The 12,668-nt window shown below is 40.1% G+C and overlaps 1 long non-coding RNA gene across 1 annotated transcript; it reads left to right on the top strand.

Annotated features, from left to right (window-relative positions):
• The first annotated feature begins 5,176 nt into the window (after positions 1-5,176).
• LOC107965122 lies at positions 5,177-8,750 on the top strand. The gene is made up of 3 exons (XR_003305488.1): positions 5,177-5,575; positions 6,630-7,327; positions 7,498-8,750. It is a non-coding gene; the product is annotated as an uncharacterized LOC107965122 (long non-coding RNA).
• The last annotated feature ends 3,918 nt before the right edge of the window (positions 8,751-12,668 follow it).

The following is a 12,668-nucleotide window of genomic DNA, read 5'->3' on the forward strand; positions in this document are numbered from 1 at the left end:
TGAAAAAAATAATTGAGAAATATCCAATTTATCAATTCTATCTTCACGTTTTAAAAGAATCCCTTACGAATAATGAAAGGAGACAGGAAAATTCTTCTTTTCGATTCGAAAGAATTAGACACACAATTAGAAATAGACACTCTCGTTTGTCGAAGCGACTGATTATCCATATCCCTCCCCTCCTCTCCCTTAACTATCAATTCCCTCGTACGTTCCTTCACTTCTCGACACAAACTACAATTCAACGTAAAGAAAAAGAAAAATGAAAAAAGAAAAAGAAAGAATTGATAGATAGCCTGTTATCATTTTTTCCATCGTGCCCTCTTCCCCGCTCAGTCTCGACATTTACCTTATTATCCCGCGAACCTTTCTCGGTTGCTCGTTATCACGGGCCCATTAAATTTTTCTACCCAAGGCTCGTCGAGGACGATTTCGCCGAATAATAAAGTACTCGTCCCGATCCCTCTCCCTCTCCCTCCGCCTCGTATCGAGAGAGCACGTAATACGTCGTCATAGGAAAAGGATCCTCTTGGTATCGCAGGAGCGCGTGCATGCGCGTATATACGAATAAGCGGCTCGATTCGAAGCCAATCAGCCCCCGTAATGGAGATCGATAGCCGTAAGTTGGTCCTCGCCGATACACGCGGCCCCCCCTCCTCCCTCCTGTTCGTATAATGCTCGGTTCGAGACGTGCCCCTCCCCCCTTCCTTCTTTTATTCCACTTTCTTTCCTGATTTTCCTCGTATAAATATATTTGGCGAGATGATAATTTGGCGGAGAGAAATTTTGGGGCCGAGTTTTTTTAGGAGGATTGGATTCAATCGGGTAATTTTTATCTTGAAAAATTGTATTTTGTAATTATTATTATTATGGAATTAGAGTTAAGTATTTTAAGCAGAATAAATAATAAAGATTCTAATAGAGTGGTTCGTGGAGTGTGATTTTCTTCGTATAAATAATTTGGCGGAGAGAAATTTTGGGGCCGAGTGTACGAATATTACGAGACGAGGAGACGAGGAGGTAATTTTTATTTTGAAAAAGTATTGTGTATTTTGTAAGTTTAAATAATAAAGATACGTTCTAATAGAGTGGTTCGTGAAGTGTACTATTCTTTTCAAGTTGTTTGGTAGATATTTTGACGTGAAGTTAGGGTTGGGGAAATTTTTTTGTCCCCAATAGGGTTGTGTATACGATGGTCTTTTTTTAATTCTTTCTTAATTCTTTTCATAATTGTATTACCGAGCGAGAGGGAGAGCAAGTGGAAATTGTAAATTTTTTTCTACGGAAAAATTTTACGTTGCACGTGTGTAGAGATGTCCCTATAATATCAGGAGGAGAGAAAGACGACCACGTTTCCTTGGCCGTCAACGCTTTCGCGTTATCGTTGAGCAAACTGAAACTGAAGAAACAGACGAATGGACGTTATGGAGATGAAATACTGGCACTGTCCACTGTGCCCCACCTGTGCCCTTATCTGTACAAACAGCTCGTATCCCGTCGGTTCTGGAGAGACACGCGGGTCACTTCACTGTTTCCCTTTCTTTCTTTTTTTTTTTTTTTTTTTTTCCGGTCTCATCGTGTGGCCAGCACACATTGGATCGAGTAATCGAACGGATACGAAAAATTCCAAATCTCTTTATTCTTTTTATATTATTATTACTATTATGGAATATTGTTATCAGATATCCCCTCGTCGATCTAAATTTGACGATTAAATTTAACAATTGGGATCAATTTATCGGTTGGTATAATTAACACGGGATAATGATCGATAGTGGCGAAGTATAAATTTATCTTTCGCAAAGATCGATGGCCAAGATTGATGGGAATAAATGACACCGTGGAGAAAATTTGTGGTTTAATTTAATGGGCGACGAGTAGGTAAGTTTATTCGAAATATTCTTGGACGATGTCATTTCGAGATATTGCCTAGCATTACATCGCTCGTTTGAATAGAAAACAGAGTCGGCTAGGGATGTAACCGAGGTTCTAACATACTACATGTTTGATTTAAGATAGTTTTGTAACGTTTTAACATGCATGGGGTCCGTGTTTGCCTACAATGTTTCTCTTTACCTCGGATGGTAGGTAAGGTCAGCCTCACGAGAAATGGTACAAGATGAAGATTGGGGAGTTAATTAAAGAAAATTTATGTCCGACTTGTTGGAAAAATTGAAATTAATTATTCGCTAGCTTGTCGATCTATCCTTGGACACACTCGATCATTTGTTGTAACTGTGTAATTATTCGCAGAAAGAAATTGATTTGTAAAATTCCATATTCCAAAATTATATTTTGTAACTATATTATTGAATTAAATTTTTCCAACTCTCTATAAAAAAATCAACTCATAATTCGTTGACGCGTTCAACGAGACTCGTACAAGGCACAAATTTACCAAGTGGCACCCGTCTTCGAAGTGAAAAAGTAGAGAAGAAAAAATTAAAAAAGAAGAAGAAAAAAAAAGAACGTATTACGATATATACTCTTCTTATATCCTTCATTTCAATGCATCGAGAGTCATTAAATTCTCTTTAAAAAGAAGAAGCGTCATTCGTCTGCACGCCTCACAAAAGGATCGCATGCGCGGATGATTAGAAATCGTTTTCACAGATGCGTTCCACGGTGTGGCGCACGTGAGTTCACGTTACGTGTAGGAGCGAGCCTTATAATAGAATGACGGCCTCACAATGCGCCGCGTCTACGAGTTTTTTTACAAGGGCCCGGCGAGTGTGGTGTTGAGTGAAAGTGAGGTAAAATCGCTGACCACGATGCTCTCCGACCCTCCATTTGCCTCCGCTGCCACGATGAAAGCCGCGGTGTCGCGCAACGAAAATTTTACGAAACGTTGTAACACCCATACCTGCGAGCGCCATCGGGGCCAACGCCCGACGCCGCCCTTCCACTTTTTCGTTTCGATTCACGAAAGTGGGAACAATGAACGGTATTGTTGATAGTGGCGTGGAATTTTGTTTGCGATTTAGATACGGGTCTGATAGTTTCGGCGAGGACGAGCGAACGAACCAACGAAGATTTGCGTGGTATATTTTCATTTTCAAAAATTTTTTTATTTAATTTTACGTTAATTTTGGCGACTCGTATTTATTGCATCGAGTTATTGATTATTTCTTTTTTCTTTGGTTCGCAAAATTTTATTCCATCGTTTGTTATATTTGATTTCTTCAAAAGTAGACTGAACGTCTCTTCGTGTTTTTTTTTTAATATATATCGTTTATATTAAGTAGATAGACGGTTTCATATCACTTCAATTAAATTAATATTGGAATAGAATGTGGAACGTGATAAATTTCGTCGAAAAACAGTGGAGGAAATCTATCAGGAATGAAAAGACTTGGTGGTTTCCGGCCAGTTGGAATCGCGACCTTATTCCTAGACACGTGGACGAGCATTTGTCGTGTCCATGACAAATTACGGATCGTTTCACGGTTGTAACGTGCCCGCTCACGCGTCCAAGGAACTCTGTGTTAGGTCCCCGGGCACAGTAAGAAGAGGCGTCAGAGGGTGGATTTTTACTCGAGGCCGGGACAATGGCGGGCCTTAAAGTCCCGGGGACAGTCGTGGCGCGAATAATACCTTTCAGGGATTAGGATCGGTAAAAGTGTGGACCACCCAATGGAAAGAAAAGAAAAAAAAAAAAGAGGAGGGAATCGAAGGGGATAGGGGGTGGGAAATCGCGCGTGCGATCCCGCGGATTAGTTTCTTTCCTCGAAGGGATGAACGGAGGAAACGATTTCGTGCACGTCCACGCGAGAGATTTGAAGTAAAAATGTGAAAATCGTGGATTCCATCTGGATCTCCATTGATTATTTTTATGCAACGATTGCATTCGAGAAAGATAGAGTATAAGATTGTAGATATTTTTATTATTTTATTAGAGTGTTTGATGTTTCGATATTCGTGCAAATTCATATTTTTTTAAGAATAATTTGAAGAAGAGAAAATTATAATATAATTTTGAATATATTATAAAATTAATATATTTTTTAAATATTCATATAAAAAAAAATATTCGAGTGTTTTTACACGCATTTTTCTCGAATACAATCATGCAGAAATCGTTGCATAAAAATAATCAATGGAGATCCAGGTGAATCCACGATTTTCTTAATTATAAATTAGAATTATTCATAAATTGTCCATTATATAAAAAAAAGAAAGTAATATATGATTTCGAGAGAATCTTAAAAAAAATATTAAAAACTCTGGAATAGCTATCCCATCTTCATCTATATTGTAATTCTTCGATGATGCATCATCCAATCACGAAACGGAGAAGCCCATTACCGGAATCGATATCGAATGCAACGAATTTCCGGCGGCATGATTCGTATTCTCTATGGTTAATCGAGAGTGGGCAAAAAAATCGGGCGAAACCTGGACGAATCGTAAAGTTCCCATGAGCATAACGGCCCTAATATTTGAGCAGATCTCTGGTTTCAATCGAAAATCAACAACGCGAGCAGCAACAAGAGACGCGGGGAGGGAGAGAAAAAGAGAGACGATGAATTCTCGTTTCGATCGACGATTTTCAGTTTCACCCTGGCGAGGAAAAAAAGGAAAAAAAAAAAAAAAAAGAGGAGAGGAGGAAGGTGAATGGAGAAAAAAATGCGCCCTAACGGATTCCAGGGTGAAAGACGATCGAAAGACGGGAGGGGCGAAGGTAAGATGGTCGATCTGGGCCGTAAAGAGGAAATGAACACATTGGTGCATTAAAATATTCTCGGCCATGGCATGAATCGATGTTCTTTTCTTTTCGAATTCACGTTCCATATGTCGAAAATCGAATTACACGCGTAATATATATAGCTATTTCGTACACAAAGGAAATCGTTTTCTATCAACACTTAGATTATATTATTTTTTATTTTAACGCGTAGAAGATTTCAATATTAACCTATTTTATCATACCTTCAATTTAATAAAATTCTGAGAGAGAGAGAGTACAAAATTGACGAAATTCGTTCAATATTATATATTTCCTTTTTTTAAAACAATAATTATCATATAAATTCAACAACCAAGATTTAACATATTACTTTATTAAAAAAAAAAAGAAACCTTTTCTTTATTCGACCTATTATCTTCCTGGCCCCCGGTTCTTCCCCCCTCTCTCTCTCTCTCCCCCTTATGCTTATTTCTCGTTCCACCGCTTATCTTTACGATATTTGCGCGTATTATCTCGCGGCGTGTACACACGATCCGGGATTTCAGTACTCGTGTAGGACAAACCCGCGTTCGTTTGCCAAGAGACGGGAGAAGTTCGTTACGTCCCCCTTTTTTCTCTCCGTTTATCCACGTAGCAGGAATTATTCCGGTCAGCGGAGAAATTATCTCGTCTCTCTCTCTCTCTTTCTTTTTCTTCGACCAAAGAAAGAGAGGTGTTTGATCCCCTTCCTGGTCTTTTTCTTCCTCGTCAACCGAGAGTGGAGCAAGAGGGTGGTGGTCGAGAGAGAGAGAGAGGGAGAGAGAGAGGTGAAAAATAACGTCTTGTTCACCCTCTCTGCTTCAGCCATCCCTTACGCTGATTCCTCGCTGTTATGAGGACGTTACGTCGGTAATTAGCATAGTCATCCACAGGTGGTTGATCGTGAAATATCGTCGAGATGTATATATACAGAGAAAGAAGCTGGTCTGGATGTATATAAACGAAAGGTGAAAGAGGGAGAGAGGGAGAAAAAGTCGGGTGAATCTGCCGTGGAATAATAAGGACCAAGGGGATCTCGTGGAGGATAATCGACGATGAGGACGATAGCTTAAGAACGCAACCAGACTTCGTTGTATAATTCGATGTCTGATTTAGTTTCATGAATTTTCTTCTCTCCCCGCCACTGTGCTGTGCTTTATTTGTGATTTATTGGGATTTTTCGAACGGAATGGCGAATTTTTCTTTTTCATTTTATTTTGGAATTTTGCATCGATGCTACGATTTATTTATTCTTCGTTGTGTTCTGTTTTTCATGATGTACAATAAATTTCTTTACAACATATTCTGTATTTTAATAGATTTATTAAATATTTATTAAATCTTTATTAAAATAGAACAGATTTTCTTTCTTTCTTTTTTTTTTTTTTTTTTTTATTTTGGAAGTTGCATCGATCAATTTCTTCTTTCTCTTTTTATAATAGATTTTAATTAATAGATAATTATATTATAATTAAATTGAAAGAAGGAGGAATTTATTATTCTTATTAATAGTCCAAGTAACGACTTTAATCGAGTATTCAAATTTTTATTGTAAACTTTGAAACTCTTTATATAAAGCACATTCAATTAAAACGTCTTGCAAGAAGAATTATTATATTTTCCCTTAACATCTCGAAAAATTTATTACAATTATCTGAAATTTCTTGCACCCATTTAACCGTAATTTATTTTCTCTACATATCAAACAAATTATCCTCAATTATCATTTTATTTACAATTCCTTCATCATTTATACAGTGCATAAAATGTACTTCATTTTTCTTACAATCCAATTTCTTCTATCTTATTATAACTTAAAAATCAGATTTAAATTTTTAGTTACAACATCGTATCTATCTACACAATCTTCCCCATAATTAATCATCAACAATTTCTTTTCTAATACATTTCATTTTTGTTTCAGGGAATAATTCGGAGTATCAAGTATCCGTGCAAAAATTCCCAACACTCTCTGAAGAACAGAACGAGAGATTCCAAGCCGAAAATATTCGCAAGATCCATTTACCATTTTTCACTTACTAAGCGTCCTTCAATAAATTAAATTCTCGCTCCATTATCAAAGCACTCGACGTAACAACTCCTATCCGTGCAAAAAAATAAAAAAAAGAAAGGGAAGAGCAAAATAAAATAAAAAGAAACGCGGAGTCTCCATTCGTCGAAGCGGAGGGAAGTCCGTGCCTTCGACAATGAGCGGGTCCACTTTAAAACAAAGCATCCTATCAGATAACGGTTTTTCAATAGGTGGAGAGCGAGAGAGACGCATGAGGGCTGTCCAGTGCAGACTGATGCCACGTCGCGATTAACTTCAAACGAAGCGCGCGCATCGTCCAGACTTCGTTTCCCGTTCTTTTATTCCTGAAAAAAAAAAAAAGAAGAAGAACGAGAGAGCCATTTCCCCTTGTCCTCGTTGCACCCTCTTTTCCCGATTTACCTCCTTTCGAACCTCCTTTTCTCCCTCTTCCCTGGATCACGAGAAGAAAATGGAGAGAAAATGGTCAACTTTCTCGAATCTTTGTGAATCATTTGTGATATCGAGGAAAAGGCGACAAGTGGATTTATTTATTTATTTATTTTCTTCTTTCGAAAAGAAGAAATAAGAATGTGAGTAAGTTATAGGATCGCGATTTATAATTTCATTTTATTCTATAATATTTCTCCTTTGCAAACCACTTTTATAAAAATATAAAAAATACAGAGAATTGATAAATAATAAACTGATAATTCTCTCAACACTTTCTCTAATTGACTAACTAATATCATTCGTTTTCCAGAATCAGAAACAGAAACTTCGCAACTCGATTAAAAAAGGAATTGACGCGCGTGTCAGAGATTGAACGCGATTTGCGAGGCATTTACAACGTGCAAATCGATGAAAGTCCCTTGTCTAGGCGGTAAGACAGGCGTTTTTGCGTGCAAAGGTAACGAGGCGGTGTCAGGAGGAGGAGGAGGAGGAGGAGGAGGAGGCACGCGGCCAGGCAGGGCCAGTTTCTCACAGACCCATCGGGGACTTTCTCTGTGTAGAAGGATTTTTCTACCGAGTATTCGTATAGGTCGTGGCACGGGGTCAGGAATGCCCTTAATAAAGTAATCACACGCGGGACGAGGATGCTCGTTGCACGAAGGAATAATGCTACTTTCAACTGGAGGTGGGAGTCTCTCGGACCTCCGCTTACGTATCTGTTAATTTATACGCGTCCCATCCTCCATTTTATTCCTCGCTTTTCTCGCTTTTCGCGGGTGGACACGTAGGAGATGTAACGATCGGTCATAAATTACTTTACAAATTTTATTTCTTTTCTTTTAGAAATCTTTTATTGTCTTTGATTATTTTTCTTCTCGCGTTAAATTGTAAATTGTGCGTTAATTACACGTTGTCGTAAATGCTGCGCATTAGAGAGAAATTTGTTTACCTGGAATTTTTGATAATCAGTAGTGGTTAGTTTTTTTTTAACACTCGACTTGTTTTCAGTTTGGAGGAATTCCTTTTCCCTTGTTTGGAGGATTAGATAAATTATAGTGATAATAATTTTAAACCGGTTTCCACAGATATGGTGAAAATGTACATGGGGGACATTGGCAAAATTTGTGAAAATAATGAAAATTACGATTTTTAATTACGAAAGTTTGTGCAAGTGAAAGAGGGGATGGAAAATCGATCTCTAAAAATTTCTAATATCTCTTCATATTTTTAAATCTGGTTACTTTCTTTTTTCCCGCATCAAAGTAATTTAAATTTCAATAATAAAAAAAAAGAAACGGATTTCCATAACTCATTCTACTCATGAATTCGCACGAGTATCCATACTTTATTAACATATTTACCAATTTTGTCACACCGTGAAATTACTACAATTAAAATAAAAAAAATTCTCCGAACATCCAACGAGAAGTTCCTCCTCAATTAGAAACGCGTCGCGTGTGACCACGTTTCACTCGTCCCCATTGCGTGTGTAAACCACCGTGTTAATGAAGATCGCGAACACGACGAGTATCAAGAAAAAGAAAAAAAGAAGAAGAAGAAGAAGAGAAAAAAGAGAAGAAGGAAAGAAATCAAAGGAATCTTGTTCACGGCAAGAAGAGTCCTTTGATTAAGTAAATAAAGAAACTAACGGATACGCGTCGTGATAAGGGTCATTGAGAACACCTAGCGTCCCGTCGACCATTAACATTAATGAAACGTACGTGGCGTGGTATATACCAAACCGCTTTCCGAAGACGAAACGAGCGAAGATGAACGATAAAGCGGCGCGCTAAAGCGGCACACGTTGTTGCTACCTGTACGCGCCAAGGCAGAAGAGGGAGAGAGAAAGAGTAAGAGAGAGAGAGAGAGAGAGAGATTCGTGTTCCGGTCACTCACGGCCTTTTCGAAACTGTTAGGTTTCCCAGCTGCTTTCTCGCTTATAATACGCTCGCCGATTGGATAACTCGCGCGCCCGCTCCGCCAGCCGATCTTTTTTTCCTGTCGCGCATCGGGCCAGAAAATGTCAATGTTGTCGCACACAATGAACAGGCGAGAGACGTTGCACGCGGCGATCACGCGAATCTGATAATGAACGCTTGTTAGCGGGTAATAAAATTGATACGGTATCGATGATCGAAGGGGAAGCGAGAGAATAATTTTGAAGGGAAAAGAAATTTGTTTAATCTTGGATTCTTTTCTAATCTTATGGATCTATTTCTTTTTAATCATGTTATTTTTCGATTTGGAATATATATTAGGGAAAAATTGTTTTGGGAAATTTTAGAAATCTTTCCCAATTTACTTGCGTCGAGAGAGAGAGAGATGCGTTTCAAGAGATAGGCTCGATGTTTATTCTTTGATTATTGCAGCTTTCGAAGATTCACATGTCTGAAGGAAATATAATGTAACCTTAAGATGTATAATTATGTAATTATTCGAGCCGTATGAATTTTAATGGGGCGATGTCTGAGGAGCTGAGGAGCGTTGTTGCGAATCAATGGAAGGAGAGAGAGATGTTCCCATCAAGAATGCTTGGTTGAAAGATTGTATTGAAATCGTGGCGAAAAGGAGGAAATCATGTCAAATTAATTGAACCGTCTTTCTGCTAACACACTGAACGTTAATATTCTTAAACAAACACGTTAAACAAATAACTAACCTAAAGAAAACTGCTCAAACTATTATCAACACTCCAATTAACAATTAATCCCAAAACCTCGAACTTCATTTTCAAAAAAAAAAAAAGAAAAAAAAAAGATACAATCATAAATACAATCCTAATCCTATATTTTCGAGGAGTGCATATACTGGATCCAAAGGAGGCCAGGGAAGCCTACGTATTAGTTTCGCAACGTAGGGATCCCCCCCCATCTCCTCTCGCGGAGGAAGCTCTGGAGATCGGGCCCCGCGGCGCTCTGCCTCGATCGCAAAGGTTTCACGGTGGTCGTCGGTGGCGCTCTCGCGCTCAGAGGTCGTCCGGTGAAATGGCCGCGGAGACGGTCTCCTCCGCGGGGTCCTGGTAGCGTTGCTCGGTCGGCGGAGGCGCGCACAGGAGGCGGCAGGAGGATGTGAGGGCGTGAGACTCCTTGAGTGTGGGAGAGTACAAGGCGCATTGTGGAAGTCGGAACGCCGACACCGGCCGTCTAGCTGCCGGTGTAAGTCCTCGTTGCACGGAGGAGAGAAGAGGAGGAAGAAGAAGAAGGTCCTCCGTGCCCCTCCTAACTGCCTCTCTCTTTCTCTCTCTCTTCGACGCAGTGGCTGGCACAACGACGTGAGAGGCCGTGTAGGATACTACAGTCGAGGAGAGCGCAGTCTGGTTTCTCGTGTGAACTGACCACCATGGGTCACGTACCTATTATCATTTCCCTGAGAGGAGGGAAGAATGAAATCTAGATCGCCGGAAGCCGCTCATAATTAACGCGCCGCGAATGAGACGAAAGAGGTGGTGGAGGAACGTGGTTGGAACGTCGTGGCGTGCACGTTGCCGGGGGAGAGGGGAAGGAATGGAGGAAGAGAGATGCTTGAAGATATTCGCAGGTGGACCCTGGATTCTTCTCTTCCTTCTTGTTCCTTGCACGAGGCCCGTTAACGCTCTTAATGAATGCTCTTAATAACAGCTACCGCATTCTGGATCGGACAACAAGGACGGTTAAGCTTGGAGGAGTGGGCGGGGAGCGGTGGTTTTGATTTCCATCCGGTATCGGATGGTGGCTGACGAACAGGGTGCTAGTTGGAACGTTTTTTAAAGGATGATTTCGATGAAGGGAGTTGTTGAATCGATATTTCGATTTGTGGAGATGAGATTCTTAGAAAGTTGATATTTATTTAGTTTCTTAGAGAAACAATTAGTAATTTGGAAAATACGTTTGATGGAAGTCGAAAGTTATTGGATACTTGGTGGACGTAACATTTATCTCAAGACTGTTTAAAAATTTATTTTATTCCTTTAAAAATTGACAATGCATTGGATCAAGATCATCAAATTAAATCAATTTACTTGCACAATCTATACTCAAGAAGAAAGAATTCCAAAGTGTGACTGTTCAGGAAAGGGTTGGCACGGATTCGACGGGTGTTTTGACGAATTTCGGTGTCGTCGAAGTGGTGCAGCTGTTGTTTTGTTGCGCGAGCAAGCAAACCAGAGGTAAAGCTGCCTGCAGGGGATTTTCATGGGGGTGTTGGACGAGACGAGACGCGTCCTTTGGTCCGTCTGTCCGTCTCCTCCGTCGGCTGAAAGGGTTCCTGTTGTGCAGTTCACGACTCACGCATGTGAAACTGAAAGCCACGCTGCACTCCCATTATATCACCTACCACCTTGGTCCACCCCCTCGAATACATATGGCCTTTCGGGGTGTATATGGGGGCAGCGCGCGTCATCTTGCAGCTTGCGCAATGATCAGGAGTATCCGCTCCCTCTTCTTCCCTATCCCTCTGCGCATCTCGTCTCACACGTTCCAACTCCATTAAGGCCTGAGGATTCTGGATGTGCAGTTTGGGGGATGACGATACACTTTTCACGATTCTGACTTTGTGAAAGAAAATTTGTGCAAGATAGCGAGGATTTCGTTTAGTTTCTAACGTTTATGGATGGATAGAATTGAAGAATAACTGAAAGAATATCGTAATTGAAAGTGAAATGTAAATGAATCGAATATTCAATGTCAGACAGATCTAAGAAATTAATTAAAAGAATATCAATTTGTATCCAAGCCTCGAAACAATTCTTCCAAGAAATCAATCTGGAAATCATCCGTGAAAACGCGATCGTTACTTGATCAACGTGCGGCATCCGGCCGATTCAGCGGAAAAAATACATTTGTCAGGATGTCCAGGGTTTCGAGGAAAAGCCCGAGGATCTTTATCTCCCGTGAGATTAATTACACCCTTTGCTCCGTGGCGAATAATTAATTAACGTCTGAAATAATGAAATAGCCTTTGTTTTTCCGCTGACCCTGCTCCGTCCGGACCTCTATCAAAGAGGTTCGGGCTTTTTCATTGACCCTCGACCTCGCGTTGACCCACGAGGATTACTCGACCATCCACCTGTTCTCCTCGACGCCCTGTAACTTCGTTATTATTTTTTTTTTAAACATCGTCGTCGTTACCTTTCTTCCTCTTTTTCTTTCTTCTTTCCTTTTATTTTTTATCCACGCACGAACATCACACGGCACGTTGATTCTTTTGTCGTACACACACACACACACGTGTATACGTGTCGAACGGAGAGAACATATTCGATACTGAGAAAAACATCGTGAGAGACACGGTTTCTTTCTTTTTTTTCTTTCATCCTGGAGCATCCTCCACTGGTCGGTTACCGGTGTTGTCGGCCGTTTTTTTTTCTCATGCTGTTTGCAAAGGGTTACGTTACGTCAGTGGGACACCGCGGGATCTATGCTAAACAGGGGCGAGGAGGGGAAGGGAAAAAAAATATTAATAGCCATCCAGCCTCCAGGATTTTTTTCCCTTGCCCTTTTTTTT

This window comes from Apis mellifera, linkage group LG10 (assembly GCF_003254395.2).
Source record: "Apis mellifera strain DH4 linkage group LG10, Amel_HAv3.1, whole genome shotgun sequence".
NCBI classification, from domain to species: domain Eukaryota; kingdom Metazoa; phylum Arthropoda; class Insecta; order Hymenoptera; family Apidae; genus Apis; species Apis mellifera.